The sequence below is a fragment of the Cupressus sempervirens genome, chromosome 10 (genome assembly GCF_028749045.1).
Source record: "Cupressus sempervirens isolate cs-2001-9-10 chromosome 10, ASM2874904v1, whole genome shotgun sequence".
Taxonomy (NCBI): Eukaryota; Viridiplantae; Streptophyta; class Pinopsida; order Cupressales; family Cupressaceae; genus Cupressus; species Cupressus sempervirens.
Genome location: NC_143127.1, coordinates 50455263 through 50475002, shown reverse-complemented (window position 1 = coordinate 50475002; position 19740 = coordinate 50455263). Strand labels below are relative to the sequence as shown.

At 35.1% G+C, this 19740-nt stretch overlaps 1 pseudogene; it reads right to left on the bottom strand.

The window, feature by feature from the left end:
- Positions 1–240: 240 nt before the first annotated feature.
- LOC149532515 (protein trichome birefringence-like 36) overlaps positions 241–19740 on the bottom strand; it is an 87688-nt pseudogene continuing 68188 nt past the window's right edge.

Genomic DNA, 19740 nt, shown 5'->3' with positions numbered 1-19740 from the left:
ATTTTTGAAGCCATAATTTGGAGTCACAAACCCTAGTTTGTTTGTGCAATTTTTGTTCAAATCGGGGGTAGGGAAAATTTTTGAAGCATTTTCAGCCCAAACAAACACTACCATTGGATTCAAAAGGCTTTTTATAGCTAAGTTTCATATAAAACTTTTCATTTTTGGCTTCAGGCATTTTTTGGAAATTTTTTGGCCTCCCAAGTGGCCATACGGACGAACAGAGAATTTTTTTTTTTTTTAAATAAAAAAATGGGCATCGCCATAGCAGCGTCGAAGCACCACTCGATAGCCACCCACTAGCCAGCTTCCAGTCACCTGCTCTGCACTTAGCTGGAGGCTCCTCATAGCAACGCCACCCACAGAATGCTTCAGCACCACCGCAGTCAAGCTCTACCAAAGCCCCGCCAGGGAGCCACCAACACTAGTGGTGCCACTAGGTTTACCTCCTGGGTGCCATTGCCATCAATAGATTTTTCCATTCTACCACCTTATGACCACTACGACAATTTGACATCGTTTCTCGATAGGATTACATCATTTTTTGACGATCGTACACTGCTGATGTGACCTTCCTGACAGACCACATCACTTTTTCAACAACTTTGCCGATGTCATTTTTGGTGATTTGACATCATCTTTTTGTTTCTTGATGTCACCTATCTAGCCACTAACATCATTATCCTGGTTGCTGACATCATCAATCTAGCGACAGCCTCCTGACGGGCATACGGGCATCAAATTTAATCCATTGTCTGTAATTTTCCAACAAGGTACATTTTTGGAGTAGCAGTCAATTTTTTTGCCATCACTTGAGCATATAGAGGTCTTTTTCTGATTTGAAAGAAGGCATCAAAAAGTTAACTTAGAGACAGAGACATTGGTACTAGTTTTGTAAAATTATCAGTTCATTTGAGCTCCCATTTTTGGCATCAAATTAGAGGCTTCTATTTACTCCTATTCCGCATCAACAAATCTAGGTTCTTTTTCAATTTTTTGGTTTCCATAGTTATTTTTGTGGTATTTGGGAGATATTCTTATATGTTTGTGAGGGGGGCGTGTCTTTTTTTTCTATAATTTTCTTCGATTAAGACCCTTCTACTTTTGTCTTATTCTTTCTCTCAATGGCAGATCCATCTATGACCCATCTCACACCATACAACTACCACACCTAGAAGGCACAAATGACTAGACTTCTCATGTCAAGAGGTCTATGGTCTTGTCTGGATGAGAATCAACCTATTACATGACCTTTTGAGGTTCTATAACACAGGAACAAGATGGATGAAGCCATGGGACTAATTGCACTCAACATTTCAGACAGTCTACTATTTCACCTAGATGGTTTGACTACTCCACGAGCTTATTGGAAAAAATTTTAGACTTTGTTTCGATAGGTGAATGAGTTTCGAGCACTTTAGTTGGATGCAAAATTGACATCTTTGTCGCCAAGCAACTTTCCCACCATCGAGAACTTTTTGATGAAGTTCAAATCCCTACATGCAATTTTTCAAGGATGTCGTAAGAACAAAATGGATAATGAGTGCATATTTTTGATACTTTCAAAGCTAAAGGGGCAGTATCAGGTCTTTTCTTCTACTTTCTACTCCACCACGGATGCCCTTGGAGACAGATATAGGATGCCTACATTTGAGACATTTTGTGACAGGTTCACTAGGGAACAGGCAAATATCCAATAGGTGGATGGCTCTGGCTCTTCCAGCCAAGCATTGGTTGCTCAAAATTCTAAGGGGAAATCAAAGAAAGACACATCAAAATCTGATCCTAAGCCTCCAACAAACCCTCCCAAGGGTAAAGATTCTTCAAAGTTAGGTGAGTCTACCTCCAAGACCAAGAAGAAATCGAGTGAGAACTGTAGCTTTTGTGGGAAAGATGGACATTTAGTTTTTAGGTTTTGGAAATGATTAGAGGCTTTAGAGGAAGCCATGAAGGAGCATCACATTTCAGCTCCTCAGTCTTCATCTCCACCTGCAAGGAAAGGTCATGCTCTTTCTACACGAGCTACGACTTTAGCACCTTTATGGATTCTTGATTTTGGGTCTCTCACCACTTAACAAACACTCATAAGTTGCTTACTTCACTTGCTCATTGTGCCACCACATAGATTACAATTGGGAACTCTTCACAACTTTCAATTTTGGGTTCTAGCACTATTGCTTTGGCTGGGGGCTCTCTACAGGATGTACTTTGTGTTCCTGATATTTTGATGAACCTTTTGTCTATCTATCAGATTTACCACTCTAGCTCTAGGAAGATAGTCAAGTTCTCACCACATGATGTGGTTATTCAGGACTTGCATGATCTAGAGATGATTGTGGCCACTGGGAGTGTTGACTTTGCATTTTGCCTCTACAGATTTGTTGGATTTGAGTCTTCTGATGACATAGGTTCATGCTTAGTTGCACATGCAAATTTAGTAAGCAGACATTGGCATGAACATTTTGGGCATGTCAATTACAGATTTCTTCAGTAGATGAGCACATAGCCACTTGTTCTTGGGCTTCCCCAGATTTCTTGTCCAAATGGTGGTTGTCAGGGATGTGTACTTGGCAAACAACATAGGGATTCTTTTCCACATGGATGAGCCACTCGTGCTTTAGCACCTTTGGAGTTGATTCATAGTGACCTTATGTCATTTCCTACTCCTTTTCAAGTGCTAGATATGTACTTACATTCATTGATGACTTCTCTAGATGCACATGAGTGTACTTTCTTAAGTACAAGTATGATGCCTTTGACTCATTTCGACTTTTGAAGGCATTTGCAGAGAAGCAGTTTGGACTTTCTATTCAACACATACATATAGATAATGGGGGGGGAGTATGTGAACTAGGCTTTTAGAGATTTCTATTCTGAGCATGGTCTTCAGCATCAGCTTTCAGTGCCCTACACTCGTCAGCAAAATGGTGTGGCCAAGAGGAAGAACAAAACCCTTTAGGAGATGGAAAATTGTATGATTCAATCTAGGTCCATGGATTCATGTTTTTGGGCAGAGGTAGTCAATTGTGCCAAATACATTTAGAATCAGATGCCTCACAAGGCACTTCAACATATGACCCCTGAGGAGGCTTGGTCCCATGTCAAGCCTGATGTGTCATCATTCAGAGTTTTTGGGAGTACAACATATGTATTTGTACCTAATGCTCAAAGGAAAGCAATATAACTGAAGAGCTAATGATTGATTTTTGTTGGCTACTGCAAGGATGTAAAGACTTAAAGGTTATTTGATCTTGATTCTAGAGAGGTCCTATTTTGATGGGATGTCTAGTTTGATGAGAGCCCTCCTGTAGTTCATTCCTCACCTCCAGCACCTCCTCCAGCTCCCACTACTCCCTCTTCATCTCCACTTTTTTTCACGGATGATGAGGATGATGATCAAGGTGATCTCAATATACCTCCACCATAGGATCCTCCCCAGATGCTTAAATGGGCTCGAGCTACTGTTGAGGCTACAGGATCTCTAGCTGGTGACCCATCCACATCCTGTCGCACCCATTCGCACACTGCAGGTTCCAGTCTACTCAATCACATTGTTAATACTAATCCTTAGACTTTTATGGAGGTGAAAGGACATTCAGAATGGGATAGTGCAATAGAGGAGGAATATTTTTGTTTGATGAAGAACCACACACGGGATCTTTGTTCTCTTCCTAAGGGGAGAAAACTAGTGTGTTGTAAGTGGATTTATCACACTAAGTATGTTGCTGATGGTTCCATTGATAAGTATAAGGCTTGTCTTATTGTGAAGGGTTTTTTTCAAGTTGAGGGTGTTTATTACTCCAAGACATTTTCCCCTATCACCAAGATGAATTCTATACGCATTGTCTCATCCCTCGCAATTTCACAAGGATGGTCAGCTTATCAGATGGATGTGAAGAGTGCCTTCCTGCACCATGATATCACTGAGGAGATTTATATGGAGCAGCCTCTAGGTTTTGTGCAAGATCCCACCTTCATTTGTAGGCTTAGATGTTCATTATACGGTCTCAAACAAGCCCTTAGGGCTTGGTATGAGAAGATGGACTCATTTTTGTTGTCTACAAGCTTCACTCACTGCCATTCTGATCCCATAGTGTACATTGAACATCTTGGTAATGAGATTTTGATTCTTGTTTTCTATGTTGATGATCATATCCTTATAGGTAGTTCATCATCCATGCTTTAGGATGTAAAGCGTGCACTGATGGACTAGTTTGAGATAATTGATCTTGGTTTGCTGCACTACTTTCTTGGTCTTCAGATTCATCAGTATCCTACTGGTATTTTTGTGTATCAGAAGAAGTATGCTCTTCACATGCTTCATCGCTTTCACATGTTTGATTTTAAGGCTGCTCCTACACCATTTTATTCTAGTGTCACTTTGTCTACCTCTTGCTCCTCACTTACAGTGGATGCTACTTTATATTAGCAATTGGTTGGTAGCCTGTTGTACCTGACACACACCTACCCTAATCCTTCTTTTGTAGTTGGTCTAGTCTCTCAATTTTCTCAAGACCCTCATGAGAATCATTGGCAAGCTACCAGACGTATTCTACACTACATTCAAGGCACACTTCTATATGGCATTCATTACACTACAAGGACTCCATACATTTTTGGCTACACTAACTCAGATTGGGTCGATCATGTCAATGATCGAAAGTCTGCTTCTTTCTTTGTATTTTTCCTTGGCTCCGGTCCTATCACATGGTTGTGCAAGAAGAAACATGCTCGAGCACTTTAATCTATAGAGGCTGAGTATAGGGACGCAATTCTTGCTAGTTAGGAGGCTTTATGGCTTCATTAGTTGATGACTGAGTTTGGCTTTCCTCCTGATCATCCCACTATTTTGTGGTGCAATAATCAGAGTACCGTCCACATTTCTCACAACCCAGTAGAACATCAGCATACCAAGCACATTGAGTTGCATATGCATTTCATCCGTCAGTTGATCTAGGATGGTGTTATTACATTAGAGTACATTCTTGCTGTTGGTTAGGTTGCGGACATCTTCACTAAACCTTTTGCATCACCATGCTTTCTTTAGCTATAGTCAATGCTTGGGGTTATAGAAGTTGTCCTTGGGGGGATTGGTTGAGGCCATCCTCTTTTTGGGGGAGATTTTTCCCCAACTAGTTTTCTCTCTTTCCCCATTTTACAGAGGTTACATTTTTTTGCATTGTACTTGGGTACCTAAAATGGCCTTGTTGCCAGGACCCATTTTTCATTTTTTCTTTGTTTTGTGAGCTTAAGGCATTCCCCTAAGTTGTACTTAAGGGGGGGTGTTAGAGTAAATAATCAATTAATTGTTAATTATTTATTATACTTAAGCTTACTTAGGTTAATGCATGTAGTTAAGGTTAGTTGTTGACAACATGGGAGTTTGTTCCCTTAACACACTTATCTTTTCCACCTCTTATGGATGTGTGCTTAGTTGTCAACCTTATCTCCTACCTCATTCCAGCTTGTTCTACAAGCTTCAATTAGGCCTTTTTATTCGGTCTCTCACTCATTGTAAATTCATTCCAATTCCATTTTCACATAGCAATTCTAATTTTCTATTATGAAATATTCTTGTGCAATATTTGCTTCAAGATCTTTTCTCCCTAGGTTTATCTTTAGCAAGTTATTTGCATTGCAGGTGATCTTGGCACATTATTAGAGTCAGATTCTCAACTCCTACTTAATTTTTTCTATCATATAGAGTGAATTTGGTAGACTATTGGACCTAGGGTTTGAAGAACAAAACCCAACTAACATTGACTTGGAAAAATTGGCAAAAAAATATGACAAGTAAGGTTCAGATAAAAAACATTGCTATATTAGAGGGTTAAAAAATGCATTCAATCAACCTCATGAGCATAAACCTCCTTATGAATTGGATTTTTTTATAGTAGGTTTAGGATATTGTATCTTAGCTATCAATGTGTTTAGGTTTGGAAAGTAATAAAAAGTGGGTGCTAGCATTTTAGATATGATTTTCAATATTCATTGTCTAAAAAAACTTGTAAAATATAATTATATTAGGCACATTGTACATCACATGAATGAACAATTGTTAATGATTACAAGAGAGGCAAACCCATTATCACAGAAGATATTTAGATACATGACCTACTTGTACTATCTTCTATTATCAAAGCATCATCAAATTTTTGAAACAAACAATCTTCAACTTAACTTTGGTAAACCAATATTTGAATGGAAAACTATGATTAGGATGGCAATCCCTAAGGGAACTACAACCACTTTGTAGACTTCTTTCTGGCAACACTTTATCATAAAATTATAGGAACTTCAATGCATAAATTACCTGTGTCTTGTAAATGATTAAATCAACTAGGAAGTCAAATTCAATTAGTTGATTGGTACTTTATGGAAGAGTGTATTGTATTAAGATTTTATGTTTTAGTTGTAGAACCATACAAACTTCCTATACATGTGACAGAGTGTTGACATTCAATCAAGTTTTTTATTAGTGACAACACTTATTCAGATTCTATATCACTATTGATCTCATTGAATAGTCTACAGTGTTTGCCATGTAGTTCAATAGCCACCAAGCACTATAGTTTCTATAGAGCATTTTAGAGGTTACCAAGTGAATTTAGTTAGTATGAAGTGCAACGGTTCAAACCAAGTAGAATCAGGCCATGTGAAGTCTAGTAGTTCAACCCGAGCATTTCAGTGGTTACCAAGCTTTACAATTTCTATTGAGCTAGCAATTCATGTAAAGTGAACTTAATTTTAACTGAGCTATATGATGATTATTGTTCACCAAGTGTAGTCATGGAAAATGAGTAATTCAATTTATACTAAGTTATACAGTATCTACCAAGTCACTAGTGCAGATTGAGTTCAAGACTACATTGAAGTGATTAGTATGGACTTAGCTTCTACTTCTACTGAGTGCATGATAATGTCAAGTAGTGACAATGGACATCGAGTATCAGAACTTCACCAAGTCAGTCTTCAAAACCCAAGTATCTACATTTCAGCTGACCTTGTAATATTAGTGTTAACTTGTATATTGGCCGACTTTGAAATTTTGTAAATTGAATTGATATATATGTAATGCATTGTATCATATCCAAGATAGTATGAAAAGTGTGACAATGAGAATAATGTGAATAGAAGCATGCAAATTTGAATCAGTAGCAAAAAAAGTGTATTGTAAGGCCATATTAGAAAAGGAGCAGTAGAGTCATATCTATCACATAAAGGTTATCAGTACTTCAAAGAATCTCTATCAAAAAATTAGTTGTAATTCAGAGATCAACTATTTCATTATAATACATAAATCAATCCAAATCCTTTAACAAGGTAGACTTAACAATCTTCTCTCAAATCTTTTTACCGAGTGCATACTTCATTGTGTGTTTGTAAAACCTCTAACAAGGTGGACCTAGCAATTCTAACTACTCCTAATCAGCAAGATCATTAGAAGTGATCATTGTAAGCCTTAATAGGCCAAATTTATGATGCAATATTGAATTTTTGTGGGTATCATCCCCACGCTAGTTTTACTTTCCATTTGGAAGGTTTTTGGGTCACCAAATTATTATGTTCAAGTATTATTAATGTTTTGTTTTTAGTTTCTCATGCATGCAGTTAGATCTAATTTAATGAACTAAATGGTAATTGGATTATTGCAATAAAAATCTAAATTTGATAAATTTTTTGAGGTTACAAATTCACCCCTCCCTTCTTAGTAACCTAGCTAGTCTTGAATATTTCCAACAATTGGTATTAGAGCTTAGTGGTTCTCAGGATAAAGTTTGACAGCTTGAGCAAAAGATCAAGGACAATGGAGATATTCAAACTTGATAAAGAAATTGATGATGAAAAGTTGGATCTAGAGATGGCCACTACATAACTCAAGAACACTAAGGAGCAACTTTTTGAATCCTTGAAAAGAAGGAAGGAACTTGCAAATCAAATGAATGATCATCAGTACATTGAAAAAAGAATTGAAGACATTTTCCCTTCAAGCAGTTTAGATGAAGCAAATGATACAATCAGAGAACTCTTAGAGATGAATGGTTCCCTATAAGAAGAAGTAAGAAAGCTCAAAAGAGAACAAGAAATTTAGTCAGTAAGGCTATGTGAAATCTTGGAATAGAGGAACAAGATGAAAGAAGAAATTGATGGAAGAAATAATGAAATTCAGAACCAATCCCTTCAACATGCAAATCTTATGAATCAAATCTCCAATGCAAATGAGGAAATCATGAGCCAAAGATAGATCAATGAAAGCTTTAGGAATGATCTAAATTTGGAAAGACAAATCAATAAAAGAATAAGAAATGAGTTGAGATCTAAGAAGAAAATTAGTGAAAGATTGAAAAATGACCTAAATACTAAAAAGTAAATCAATAAAAGAATGATGAAATCCCAAGCAGACATGAATCAATTGAATCAATTAAATGAGCACAATCTCTATAGACAAAAAGGTAAAGTAGGAATTGGATACAAAGAAGAAGGTGAATCATTCGAACAATATGCTCAAAGGAGTCAAAGACCTACTTGCAATCATTGTGGTAAGATAGGTCATACATCAAATAAATGTTGGAGTAATGTTAAAAAAAAATTCAATGGTAACTGCTACAATTGCAGTCAGCATGGTCACAAGGCTAATGAATGCAAAGAGAAACCAAAATTTGAAGGCAAATGTCACAAATGTAAGAAACAAGGTCACAAGCGTTAGATTGCAGAACCAAGTCATTCAATCTAGCAGAGAAAATTGTGAAAGCAATATCCAGTTAGGACTACAACACTTGGTGTAGATGTTGTTACTGTGGATAATATGGACACATTAGCATGAAGTGTGTTAAACATCACACAAGGAAAAGAGACCACCATAAGATGTTTCACTTGTACTAAACTTGGTCATATAGCTAAAAATTGCATGAATATAGGTAGAATTAAAGATGAAAAGAAAGAAAAAGTAGATAACATTTGAAAGAAATATGAGGTAGCAATGGATTCTTAAATCTACTGAAGAAGCTAGTTTAAGAAATGATGGTCATGTCACTAAAGAAGTGGGTGATTCCACCATTTCCAACTAAGTTCTTAAGGAATAACTAGAATTGTGCTATCAAGATCACATCCAAATAGTTCTAGTTGAAAGGAAGTAAAGATCCAAAGCAGTATTCAAGATACAAAAGGATCATCAAGTAAGATTGGTATCAATTATAACTGAGTTGACTTCTCTACCGAGTAAGGTCAGGTCATGGACTCTACTAAGAAAAGTCAGGAGTAACAAGAACATGTTTGATTAGTGAGTTATGAAGCCTTTACTGAGTGATTCGAATAGATAGTGGATGACAACATATCATGCATAATGATGTCATCATACCTACCTTCGTACTGAGCATTAATGGTGGAGTTTTAACAAAAAGTAGGAAATTAAATTCATTTTTCCTTAGAATTCTAAGTGTTATTGCGATCAAGTGAATTATAGAGCGATCAAGCAACTTCGAGCAGAATTTGTACCTAAAATTCTTCAAAGTTTTTCATAGATAACTGAGTAGCCATGGTAGCATCAAGTAGTAGCAGCAAAGATAGGAAAGGGTCAGAGATGTTGGTCCAAGGAGTAGAATGGAAAGCGCCTGACTTCAAACTTGTGCTAGTGATTGTTGAAACGCTCAACCCAAATAGAGCACAATCACAGATCCCTCCAAAGGTACTACTCATTAGAAAAATTTGAACTCATTTTAAGTGTACAATTCAAGAAATCAAAACCCTAGAGATGGATGATTCCTTAGGTGGATTGTGTGTAAATGGTGTTCTTGAACCTGAACATAAGCATTTGGAAGATAAGGATTTAACCCACATTCCCCACCTACCTCAAAGTTTCTAAATCAAATGAATTAGATACATCCTAAGCTATTTTCACAATAGTTAGTTATGGCTTGAGAAACTAGTTTTGATTTCTAAGAAGATGATTAATCGCATCATTGGCCTTCCTATGCTCTCTAGGGCCAAAACCACTAAAACCCTAGGAAGGGTGGAGTTAGAAAAGAAAACCCTAGCCAAGTGGGACAACAAAGGTATGAAGATCAGTAGTGTAATTGATGTAGAACTAAAATTTAGCATACATGTGATAGTTCACAAGATCTATAGTTTTAGTCATCTCAACAGTGTGTCATGTGAAGCTATTAACCTAGCTTACAAGGTTTTGAAGAATAATCTATCATATGACCATGCAAATTTTTTGTTGAAGTAGTTTAACAAGAACATGGAAAGTATTAGGACTTCCAAGAACAACCCTTGCAAATTTTGTTCTTTGGTAACTTGTTTATTTTTCTATGTTCAAAAGTCATTCCCTTCAAAAGGAATAGTAGTATGGAGAAAGGATGTGCCAATACTAAATCAAATTAATGAGTATATTGTAGAAATTGGAGAAAATTTTGTTAGCATAATGGATAATTATTTTGATGTCTTCAAGGAGAAAATGAATAATAGATTCAAGATACCCAAGAAACTGGTAGAAGACTACAAAGATCATGTTTATTTCATGGTAGACTGTGACAAAGTCTACATTCAAGCAGTAAAACCCAGAGTTGTATGGGTAAAACCTCTTTCCTATGAGGTGAACATTGATGAAGTAAAGGACATAATTGAAGCCTTGATTAATGAGCCCATTGATCCAAAGGCACCACACTTTGGAACATATGATGAGGCCAAGGCAAGGATAGAGCTTGAAATCAAGTTTCAATAGGCAATTAACAAAGGTAAGAGAAATATAGAAAAACTCAAAACAAGCACACCTCTTATGTTAATTGAGAATAAAAGAGAAGATGTGGAAGAAGTAGAGGATGAAGAGGAGTCAAAAAAGGAAGAAGAACTAGTGAAGAAGAAAGGCAAGGTGATCATCACCAAGCCATCCAAGCCATCCACTATAGTGTTCACCAGAAGATCAAGGAAGAAAGGAAATGAATTTGTCTTTAGCACACCTCCTTCCACCTTCCAGGAAAAACTGAAACAATTGGTAGAAGGTGCAAGCATAACTGACTTCAAATCATTGAAGTATGAAACCAGGAAAAAGGTTGAGAAGAAATAGGTTGAAGAGCTGGTTTTAACCAAGATCGGAAAATGGAAGTATTTTCCTGACTAGATAGCCTCCCAAATCTCTAATGAATTATTAGAGAAAATAAATCCAAGATGGAACTTTACTATGCAAACAAAAAAAGATATCTATGCACAAACCCTAAGGCAATTTCTACCTGCATGATAGATGCTGAGGTGAAAGAGTCCATAAAGAAAAAAGAAGATAAGATGACTCTTAGATTTAATACTTGTTTAATTTTGATAAAGGATATAGAGCATGTGGTTAAGAATGCCACAAGTATGTAAAAGAATGTCTATCACTTGCATAAACAAAGTGACTTCCTAGTAGAAGTCAAGGATGATGACAATGATGATGAGGAAGAAGAAGCTTACACTGAGCCAACACATTTTGACAATGAAGAAGTTGAAGAAGATAGAGAGGAAGAAGCTATTGAGGAAGATAAAGAAGATGATAAGGAGATTGATCCTATGAAGATAGTAGCAACAATCATTTCCTCACTTCCTCACTCTCCAAGTAAACCAACAGCTACATCAAGCTCAGAGATAGCTTTAGTAAGTTTTATTATGACCACATCAGATACATCAAATGTCCAATCACTCTTCACTCCCTCATAGCTTAGCACATCAATGATAGAAGTGTCTACCACTTCATCTACCAAGTTGTAGCCTCCCTCTTCTTTAGCTCCTGAGTCAGTATCATCAAGCATGAGTACTATATGTTCTACAATTTTGTGCTCTTATGTAGTAAGTACAGTTTTGAGTACTACAATTTTGAATTCTACAGTTTTTTCTTCTACAGTTTTGGATACTTTTGTAGGTACTTCAATTTTGGATTTAGTAAGCATACTAGTTAGTATTCCATCTATTGGTACTATATCAATTTTTACTGCTAGTCCTACTATCTCTACTATTGTTTCCATTCTAGATTCAAAGGCATTAAGTACAAGGATAGCTAAACCTACGGCTCAACCAAGTACAAGATTTTTGAGTAGAGGTAAGGAGATAGAGGAGGATATAGACCTAGATGAGGAGATTGAGATTCCCAAATGGGATTTTGATAATATCACTATGGATCAAATGCATATAGCTGGTCAACTCCTCCAAAAGAAGGCAAAGAAGAAGAAATTGAGAGAGGAGAGAGATAGAGAATATAAAATCATTAATGATGCCAAGAACGTTTTGACTGAGCCGATAGGTATTGAAGTTGATACTTCTCAACACATTTTGTGTCAACTAGAAGAGGCAGTCTAGATGTTTAATGAGGACTCTAGCAGTCAAGATAAATTGATTGAGAAAGTAGAAAAGAAATTTTATAATAAAGTGCTTCAGCACATTGCTCAGCAAATAGCTATCCAACAAGTGGAGCTCTCATCAATTTTCACCAATCTTGAAACCTCTTGCACAAATGTAAGATCACTTTTTGGAAAGTTGTGTAATGTTATCGAGCTTACAATGGAGATAATGAGAAAACTAACAAAGATTGATGAAGATCTGAAGGCTAGTGCATAGTAGTTGCAACTTGACCCTAGTTCAAGCTCTGCACATCATATGAAAATCAAATTCTTGGCAGATATGCAGGTAGAGTTGTTAAAAGAAGAAGCAAGGATATACTCTACACTAATAGATATTTAGAATATGATCCTTCCCTTCATGGATACAATGCAAAAGCATATTGTTTATTCAAAAACATTGATCCATGACAATAATTTCTTCATTGCAGATCACATGATAGAACTATCTACAAAATTATAAATTGCTCTACATATGTGCAAAGTTTTGCAAGAGAATTGGCATAAGATTCTAGCACTTATACTTAAGGTACATTCTAATTTTCTTTCTTATATTGTTGTTTCCATGTAAATAAGTTTTGAATAAATCTTTGGCATTATTGTCAAAAAGGGGGAGAGACACTTAGTATGCTATACATGGGGAGAGACTCTTATTATGTATAGTGAAATACTTGTTATGCTATGTATATTGTATGGGGAAGAATCATGTGAAAGATAGAGAAGTTTCAGATATAGTATATTGTATATACTTACAAAGACAAATTTTGAAAAATCTCAAAAATAGTATACCATACCAAACCAGTACCACATTGTGATGTATATAAGTTTTGGTTGATAAGTTTTTTTGTCACTAACGCCAAAGGGGGAGATTGTTGACATTCAGTCAAGTTTGTTATTAGTGACAACACTTATTTAGATTCTATATGGCTACTGAGCTCTTTGAATAGTCTATAGTGTTTGAAATGTAATTCAATAGCCACCAACCACTATAGTTCCTACCAAACATTCCAAATGTTACCAAGTGAATTCAGTTAGTGTGAAGTACAATAGTTCAAATGAAGCAGAATCAAGTAGTTTGAAGTCTAGCATTTCAACATGAGCATTTCAGTGGTTACCAAGCTTTATAGTTTCTACTGAGCTAGCAGTTCACGTAAAGTGAAGTTAGTGTTAACTAAGTTGTATGATGATTAGTGTCACAAAGTGCAGTCATGGTAAATGAGTAATTTAGTTTATACCGAGTTACATAGTATCTATCGAGTCACCAGTACAGACAAAGTTTAAGACTACATTGGAGTGATTAGTATAGACTAAGCTTCTACTTCTACTGAGTGCATGATGATGCCAAGAAGCGATAGTGGACACTGAGTATTAGAACTTCACCAAGTCAGTCTTCAAAACCTGAGTATCTACATTTGGGCCGACTTTTTAATATTGGTGTTAACTTGTATATTGGTTGACTTTGTAATTTTGTAAATTGAATTGATATATATGTAATGTATTGTATCATATCCAAGATAGTATGAAAAGTGTGACATTAATAATAATGTGAATAGAAGCATACAAATGTGAATCAGTAGTAGACAAAGTGTATTGTAAGGCCATATTAGAAAATGAGTACCAGAGTCATATCTATCACATAAAGGTGATTAGTACTTCAAAGAATCTCTATCAACAAATTAGTTGTAAGTCAAAGGTCAATTGTTTCATTCTAATAGGTGAATCAATCCAAATCCTTTAACAATGTAAACTTAATAGTCTTCTCTCAAATCTCTTTAGGGAGTGCATACTTCATTGTGTGTTTGTAAAACCTCTAACAAGGTGGACCTAGTAGTCCTAACTGCTCCTAAAAGGGAAGATCATCAAAAGTGATCATTCTAAGCCTTAATAGGCCAACTTTATGGTACATTATTGATTTTTTGTGGATATCATCCCCACCTTGGTTTTACTTTCTATATGGAAGGTCTCTGAGTCACCAAATTATTGTGTTCAAGTGTTATGAATGTTTTGTTTTTAGTTTCTCATGCATGCAATTAGATCTAATTTAATGAACTAAATGGTGATTGGATTATTACAATTAAGATCTAAATTTGATAAAAAAAACTAGGTTACTGATTCACTCCTCCCCTCTTAGCAACCTTGCTAGTCTTGAGTATTTCCAACACAGAGAGCGTATTTGCATTAGAATATGTACGACAAATGGAAAGCATAGATGTATTGTTTCATGGTCACTGAAAGAAAACCATTTTTTCTTCCTTTCCTTTTGGACACAAAGGGTTCACATTTGAGACGAGAGCATTCCATGTGGTACAAGAATTGTTTACAATTTTTAAATTTGATGTTGTCAGGCATTGGCACTATGGCCCACTAAACATAATTGGTACAAAGCTTGTACAGAATGGGAAATCTGCAAGCAAATGTCAACATGAGAGTGTGCCATTAATTGAAAGATTTAAAAATATGCACTCATGGGAAGACATCAAAATAGAGATGGAAAAACACTCTAGTGAAAAATATATTTTAATACATAAATTGTCAGCATAAATTAAAGAATTGCACAAACAAAAAGAAAAAGTGTAGCCTGTGATATCCTAAAATTTCTACTAGAAAGTGAATCATCCAAGTAAAAAAAATCATCCAAATGCCATAAATCAAGATTGTGTAGCTACAAAGTGGTGTTGATAAAAAATTAATGCATCTTAGGAGATGAGGAAGAATCTCGGTGAACCAAACACCTTTGCAGATTTTGGAGACATGTATGAGGATGAAATATTTAGAAAATTATGGGATAATGAGAATCTATATGTAGCAGCACAATGTGATGTAGCTAATGAAGGCAATGAGTATGAGGTTTGTAAGAATCCTTCTTCCATAGCCATGGGCACTAGCACTAGTTCCACTGAATCCACTACTCCAAGTAGTAGTACATTTGATTCAATAAAAATTGGGCAATATGTTGTACTTAATCAATAGACAAGGGAAAAAATGTCATAGGGGCAAATATGATAGAAAAAATGGGTTATCCAGGTGATGGGGGGCTAGGCATAACTAGTGAAGGAAATTGGTATCCACTCCCAGTAATAGATGTACCAAAACATGGTCATAAACACAACATTAGAGATGAATTAGATAACCCATCAAGTTCAAAAAAAGGTGAACCCAAGAAATTTTTCATCCTAGGTGGATATATAACCTCCAATGTTGTTTCCTCTACAAAAGGTACTATGCAACTAAAATTTGACAAGATCGCTACCCCTAGAGTTGAAGATCACTATGCAAAGAAGCAAACGGTTTTGGATATTGATACTAGTACAATGTCAGTCTCAACTCCCTCAACACAAAAGCTTTAGAATAGTCCAAAAACTCCATTTGTTAGTAGCAGTGGGGCAAGATTAGGAAGGGGTGATGTTGTTGGTATTGGTAATTCTCAAAATACAATTATTGCAACCTCAGGCATTGGTGGAGACAAGTAAAATGTTGCAAGTGCTCTTTCTCCTTTCAAGCATTGTATTTTATCAGTAGACCCAAAATTTAAATTCAATAATTTTGTATCAAATTTTCAAGAAACCACAAAGATGAATACAAAAAATAATAAGGCATTCAAGAAGGATGCACTTGAGGTGGTTCGATCTCAAGAACCTAAATTGAGTAGGATATTTCCAACATATAACACCAATAAATAAATGATGGAGTTTATGATTATTTTTCCCCTATAGCTAGATAATAATACACCAAAGAGTGAGATAAATCCATCAGATATTCATGTTAGCACACTATCTATGGATTTCTCCAAAGTACAAAATGTGGACAAAGTTAGTGTACCAAAAAAGACCAACTTTGTGGTCTACGGTTTACTATTCAAGGTGAGAGAGAGAGAGAGAGAGAGAGAGAGAGAGAGAGAGAGAGAGAGAGAGAGAGAGAGAGAGAGAGAGAGAGAGAGAGAGAGAGAGAGAGAGAGAGAGAGAAGGGTTGGAGAGGGAAATTAAAAAGTTAAAAGAAGACCTAGAAAATGCAAAGGCAAAGGGGAAAGGAGCAGATAGCAGGTACAAAGAAATTGAGGAAAGGATTACAAGTGCTTCCTCTCAAGGACCAAGTGCACAGTCTCAGCCAAAAAATATGGAGCCAAAAATGAAAATTATAAAGGAATAATTGGAAGAAAGCAATAAAAAGTTATCTGATGTAAATGTAAAAAGAGAAGCAAAACTCAAGATGTTGAATGAGCAATTGGAATAGAGAAATAAGAAACTCAATGATACTCTGAACCATGTTAATATGGAAGCTAATGAAAAATTCAAATAACTCAAGGACAAATTGCAAGAAAAAAATAAAAAAACTTGAGGATGAAAGAGCATTTGTAGTAGATATTTTCAAAAACTTGTAGTCTAGTATACATATAATTAGTAACATAAATAAGGAATTGGACAATGAGAAGGAAAAAATAAAACATTGGGAAGAAAAAGTAGAGGAAATAAAGAAACAAACTAAAAATTAGTTGTTACAAATGGTGCAAGAGGTACAAAAGACTAATAAAATGATAAAAACCTTGAAGAACAACTTCTCTAAGTCAAATGAAAAAATAAAAAATTCTATCAAGCTAATTAAAGAAAAAATGTGGGGGGGAGGTTTGGAAAATACTGATAGATTGTGTGATTGGTTTGAATTGCATTAAAGTTTTTGAGTTGTTTGTGGGAGTATCAAAGAGCAGGTTGAGAAGAAAAATGACATTTTTAAGCTCAAGAAGATTATAAGATAGATTATACACAAAATCAACACACATAGTGATAGGTATTTGATCATCCAAGGAGTCATGACTGCATTAGTGCATCAGTAAAGACATCAGCTATCATTAAAAAATGCCAAAGTATAAGGGAAGGAGAGTAATATTTGAACTCAATTGGGATAAAATTCACCAAGATTGATGATAGAGAAAAATTAATGATAAGTCTTGGTTTGCCTACTCCTTGCTCTAGTAATTTTTCAATGACATACATTGGTAGGGAAGCTTACAAAAAAGAGTTGGAGGCCCAAATTATGTTTGAAGTAGTCAAGTATCCTTAGAATTCAAATCTTGAAGGCATTTTGAATTGCATCAAACCATTGGAAAATCTAAATGCACTATTGGATGTAGCATTTCTTTCAATTATATCTTCCAAATATGGAATTCTGATGAAGTTAAAAGTCATCCACTATAACATAACATATAATAAAACACAAAATGAACCAGACTTCAACATCCTAAAAAAGTTGACCAAATCTTCAGTTGTATCATAAGACATCCATCAGGCATAAGATTATGTATAATGTGACACTTGGAAAGTGATTTTAATCATCTTTGAAGTGTTTACTTTATTTCAATTTTTTAATTTTTTAATATGATTTTAAAGTTTGAACTTTATTTCTTGAACAAGATAAATGTAGCAAAATTAAAATGCTATTTTTTTTTATCAAGCAGAGACCTATCAAATGCAAAGGAAAAAAAAGTAACTGATACTATATTTGATGTTAGTCTAAGAGTCTAAGACTCTCCCCATAAGGCAAAACAACCTAAAGTTGTTGTTACTCTCTTATTTTTATATTTGTATAGAAGAGAGTTCAAGTTCATTTGTTAAATGTTATAGTTATAAATTAGTACTTTTAACTCATTATTATGGAATTGGGCATTCAAATTTAACTTTTGAAAATTGAAATCACTGAATTTTACCATTTGATTTGCTATATTTTCACAAAAATCATCAAGGATTGTCATTGTACCATAACAATGTATCATATGAGCATAATAATGCGAATAAAAAATAATGGTAATGGTAAAATTTGAATGAATCTCAATTCATGAATCATGGCATCATCTAACTTAAAATGTACTTGTTTTTTTGATATTAGACATTTTTAAAATGATATAACTTATTATGCATGATAGATGAATTATGATTAGATTTAGATAATAATTCAGAATTGGCACATCATACCATAACTATTAAACTTGCCACATCAACTCATCATCTGATTCTTTTGATTCCTTAGCATCAAGTTCAAACAGTCCATCATGCTCCATGTTTTCTCTAGTAGGCATACCTTCATCATCCTAATAGTAATCCTCAGCTTCAACATCAATGCTACCACTACTAGTAGTAGCACCACTACCTAAGTTACTCATATCATTGTTTGAAACATTTCCCAAACCTCTTCTTTGGCATTTCTTCATCCATAATTTCAGTGCCCTTTCATAAGGAAAAGTATTGATTTCATATCTGGCTATATACAGCCTCAAACAATTTTCCAAATTCTTGTCTAGTTTATCTCTTACCTTTGATTTTAGGAACCTCGAAGCACCAAAAACTCTATCATCCTCCACAAACCCCAATATCATGGCCAAACATAATTCAACAAGCTTGAAAAATTCTGATATTGAATCTTGCAACACTTTGCTCTGAGCTAGATTTGTCCAAAGTTTGGTTACTAGTCCTTCTTCTCTAGGGTTCCACATAAGATCATATTGTTCCATCATTATATGAGAAAATGAAAGGATTTCTCTCTCAAATGAGATTCATCTAAAATTCCATACACAATCACCCCATTGATTTCTTTTCTTTTGCGAAATTGATCTATCAAAACCATTAACTTTTCTCAAAAATCTTTAGCACTTCTTAAACTCCAGTAATGGGGAAACACAACACACATTGATTCAAGTAATTTGTGTTGAGGAAATCTTTCTCTAATTTATGAGGAAATATTATAAGAAATATCCTTCATAGAATACATTACAAACTCAACAATCTATTCAAACACTTCCTTTGTAATATTTAATTTTTGTTGCGTGGGTTTCTTTCCTTTTCTTGTGGACATGGGCCTTCCATAGTAGTGCATTGGTATCTCAACACCACATATATTAGCACATTATTCCCCCTTTGCATAAATCTTTAAAAATTTATTAGGATTATCCAATTTTGTGATTCTCATCCACCTTAAAAGTTTTTCATCTATAGAAAATAAATCTAGATTTCTATAGAGATTATCAAGGGTTGTGCATGTCATTTTACACAACGTATTATATTTTGCAATATACATATATCTTTGTTGGATCTTCTTCACTATATTTTTCATTTCCTCTAGCATGGGGAGAATGGTTGCTAATGTTAAGAGTGTCTCTACATTACTTAACCTTTCAAGTAGATCACCATATTTCTATTGACCACCCTGATCATCGTGAGTTGATTCCATTGTACCAAGCAACAATGAATATCCAAAAAAAAACCTGATGAGCTGGACCATCCAAAGAGATCCATTTGGTATATCATTATCCTTAAGAAACTTTCTCCCATTAGTTAGGCCCTTAGAAAACTATTGAAATTCCCTGAATCATTTAGGACTTCAACAAAAGTGC